The 4,251-nt window shown below is 39.6% G+C and overlaps 1 long non-coding RNA gene across 1 annotated transcript; it reads left to right on the top strand.

Annotated features, from left to right (window-relative positions):
• The first annotated feature begins 209 nt into the window (after window positions 1-209).
• Window positions 210-3,510, top strand: LOC139046991 (uncharacterized). Its single transcript, XR_011507029.1, has 2 exons — window positions 210-314; window positions 3,340-3,510. It is a non-coding gene; the product is annotated as an uncharacterized lncRNA (long non-coding RNA).
• Window positions 3,511-4,251: the final 741 nt, after the last annotated feature.

Genomic DNA, 4,251 nt, shown 5'->3' with positions numbered 1-4,251 from the left:
CCTTCGTCCACTTAAAAAAGATGAATAATGGTGATAAAGATGAATAAGCCACCCGTTCCGGCGCGCATGGCGCGCAGAGAGAGAGCGAAAAAAAATGAAGGAGGAAAAGGCGCTCACACTCCTCCGAGCGTGCGCGCTCTCGCGCGCGGAGCTCCTGCGCATGCGCGGAGATCTTGCGCATGCGCGGCGGTGCGCCATCTCAACGAGCGCGCCAGGCACGTATACGGTTGTACCGGTGTGCGGTGTCCGCCTGAACGTTGGTGTCTGTGTATGCGTGTCATCTTTGTGGCATCACACGTCAACTACACTGAACGGTAAGCTTTAGCAAAGATGTTTTGCGTCAATAGTCCATGATTATGTGAGCGCATTTCGTAGCGCGAAGCGGCTGCATGTAGCGCAGGTGACTCGGGTATAGTGTCGGTTTGTCGTTGACATGGTTTCATAACGCGCTCTTGTTCTCGCTTCTACTATACGGAATGTTTTACGGCGAGCGATCGCTCGGGCTTGTTGATTTTCGCATAATAGTTTAGGTGCGTAAAGAAGGAAGCTACACCATGTTTTAACTTGATATTGAGCTACCACTAAGCGGATTGTGTATGTTGGGCAGCCAGTGTGGTAGATCTCATTTCGTGGCGCTTGATCCAGCCGCGATGAATGCTGCGCCGCATGTGTAGTGAAATTCTCGTGACACGCTTTACGTATATATCTCGAAATTGTGTTAGCATCAAGAATGTTCTGACAGACACGTATAGTTAAATAACTGCTAACGTACTCGGATGAAAGGCCGTGTTTGCGGGGCATGCATCAGCAGTGTGTGCACTGCCGTTTTCGCATTGTTTAAAGGTAGCAGTATTTTTAAGGTTTCTGGCAACCAATCTAAATAATTTTGGGAAGTTACCGCAAGCAAAACACGAGACTTGAAGAAATGTCAAGCGAAAATCTCTAGATTCACCCAATCTATTTATATGCAACCACAAACGCTTTTGGAGCATGAAACCTGCGATAAGCTCAGTCACTCGCAGCTTCGCAACTTAGCCGAAAAAATTGGAGCACAATAAATTAGTCGCTCCGGGAAGCACCTTTACACGTTTCAGACTGAAGGCATTGCGTTTGACGGTAGTTGGAAGATTTGTTTTTTGTCTCTTTTTTAAACAGTTTAGCAGCAGAAGTTATCTTTCGAGCTATATGAAAAGCGTTAAGCGCCTTTCGATGCTTCGGTGTTATGCAGTTTACGTGCTCTTAATCTCTAGGCAGCTGCTGGCGCAGATTCGCATTGTGCCAGTCGTGCACGGTATGAAGCCCTTGTCGTGCGCAATAAGTGTTCCGGTTTTCATTACTGTTGCATGTAGTGCCGTCGTCTTGGACAGACTGAATACTATATGCGCTGTACAAAAGAAAAAAGAGCCAGATTATCAATTTGGTGGACTTTTCTTAGTAGATAACGCACAGATTATTCAAATAATTCAGTGGACATTGCATTTGTTCTACCGTTATTAACACACCTAAGAGATCGTAACATGTTTTTGTTGATAAGTAACCTGATCAGTACGCCCCCATTCATGTGCATTCTACTGAAAGTGTGGCAAATGTATTCATCTCGAAGTATGAGAAAAGAGACAATGCAGACTGTTCTAAGCGGAAATAAATTGCAAATGTTAACGTGATTGTTGAAAACTACAGTCAGTATGCTGAGCATGTTTGATCGGCACGGGCACATTGCATTAACACCTGAAAAATGTGCAGTCCAGCAGGGTATCTTTGTTTCAACAATTATTATTATAGGAATCGTTTGGGATTCTCACATTTATTTTTATAAGTACACTGTGTGTCACATGAACCTGTCTTGAAACGAAACGTACCGTTGCTAACACCGGCGACCATTATGGTTGTCTAACTGCTTCTCATACTGTAATATAACGAAACATCCTATTGGTACTGATTAATATTGCCATGTAGTCTTTAGTCATAAGTAAACAAAGTTAACTAGAGGCATAAGTGGTGAGAGCAAATTATTTAGAAAAATACTATTGAACCGTAAAAATAACTCATTGTATAGTTTTCCCTCACATTGTTGCATTTGTTTTACGCGTGTCTCTGTGTCTTCCGTGCTGTACTCGTGTGGCCATCAATTACGAACTTGCCGAAGCCCTTGTCAGCTTTATTAAACAAGGGATTCAAGTCAGTTGCATCTAATACTACATGTTAAGTGACTGACGTGTTATTCGTTTTATCTAAATATTATGGACTGGCACTACTTGGCAAGCATTAAACCATAGTATTTTTATTGCACTTAAGCTGCAGGCGTCATAGATTGCCAGAAAATTTTCATGAAAACAGCCAGGAAAGGCTTGGAAAAAGATCGGGAAACCTTAAATTGGCCACATAGGTATGCTGTCTTCTTACATGTCAAAGTTTCCAGAGAGTCTCTGTGGTAAATATATTTTTAAAACGTTTCACTTCATAAAAATTGAGGGAAATTGGTTCTATTTATTGAAAAAAAAAGAAAGTCAAGCAGACTGACTAGGCATTTCTTACTCAATATGTTTTTTTTTGCGTTAACTAAACGTCCTGAACCTCGATAGCCTAGAAAAAATTTTCATCTTTCAAAACACCTTAAATAATTTACTGTGATAGAATTCATTCGAACTATACTATCAGTTCTGTTTCCTAGGAGGTGCATATCTGTCGTGCCATGACACAAAGTGCTCGTGTGGTATTTCGGGTGCTCATGTGGTATACCTAACTTGGAAACCTGTTAGCATGCCCAAGAGGCCTCATTACCTGCAAGAAATTAAGGTACCATATCAATACAATCAACCCATCTGTCATCTGTTGAAGTTATGGCCAATGACCCATTCATTTAAAAGTATGAGAAATACATTTCAATGTGTACTAAGCAAAATAAATTACAATCTTAGGCATGATACTGGGAATATTCCAGTCACGTCTTCTGAAAACATCCCTCTGCGCGGGCATACTTAACTACCAGCCAAAAAAAAAAACTGTACAGACAGCCCAACTGGGTAACGTTTCTGCAATAAATATAGGGACCATTTGGGATAAGTACAATAATGCATCATATATGAACTTGTCATAAAAGGGAACATACTGTTGCTGACACGAGCAGCAGTTGTGACTGTTTAATTGTTCACCATACCATGCAATAGAACATTGCATAAAGGTACTGAATTGTATTGACAAGCAGCCATTAGTCATAGTTAAACCGCATTAAGTATTGACTTAGATGGTTTGAGTAAATATATTCAGCTGCTTAATGAACATACAAAGAATACACATCTGTTATTTTTGCCTCATATTGCTGCATGTACTTATTTGCAGCATACACCTGCAGCACCTTTGGGACTAATGACACAAAGGTCAAGGCCAGCCTGGCGACCATGCTTGCCAAGGAGTAGTGTAAATATTTAATCTGTTTCCATAATAGCATAAGACAAGAATTTAAGGAATTCATGTATTATATCGAGCAATAAAAACGGTTAATGCATTGCCGGTGCATTTGTTTTATTTTTTGCACTGCATGATTCAGCACTATATAAATTCTTTCTGTTTATGCAACATATATGAAAGTACAGCTGCTTCAGGAGCTTTATTAATCTACTAACGGTAATGCATAAGTGCAGATGAAAAGGAACAGGTGCACATGCATAATATCTGCATTCCATGCATTTCCATGCATTTCATATCTATAAAATGAAATGAAATAAATTCAAAACGTTTTGCTACCGCATGTAATGAAAAATGTAAACTAACTTGTAGATAGCCGCTATGAAGTTATGGCCTTATACACTCTTTGTAGACTTGTCTATAAAATGTCTGTGTCTATAGAGTGTCTATAAATTAATGAAAATGCATGTTTGTTGGCAAGTGTATGCAGAATGTCATAGAAAAAAGTGTATTGGATTATAAAGTTCTGTTTTACACTTGCCCATAGACATTATGCAGACAACTGTCTACAAACATGAATTTTAATTAATCCATAGACATTCTTGACTCAGACTTCTTATAGACTAGTCTATAAAAAGTGTATGGCCATAAGTCTATCGAAAGTCTATAGACAATCTACAGACTCAGACTTTTTTATAGACTAGTCTATAAAAAGTGTATGGCCATAAGTCTACAGACAGTCTATAGACAGTGTATAGACAGTCTATAGACTCAGACTTTTTACAGACTAGTCTATAAAAAGTGTGCGGCCATAAGTCTATAGACTGTCTATAGACTAGTCTAAAG

Source organism: Dermacentor albipictus, chromosome 6 (genome assembly GCF_038994185.2).
Source record: "Dermacentor albipictus isolate Rhodes 1998 colony chromosome 6, USDA_Dalb.pri_finalv2, whole genome shotgun sequence".
NCBI classification, from domain to species: Eukaryota; Metazoa; Arthropoda; class Arachnida; order Ixodida; family Ixodidae; genus Dermacentor; species Dermacentor albipictus.
The sequence above is the reverse complement of the archived record's forward strand: the minus strand, read 5'-3'. Positions and strand labels throughout refer to the sequence as shown.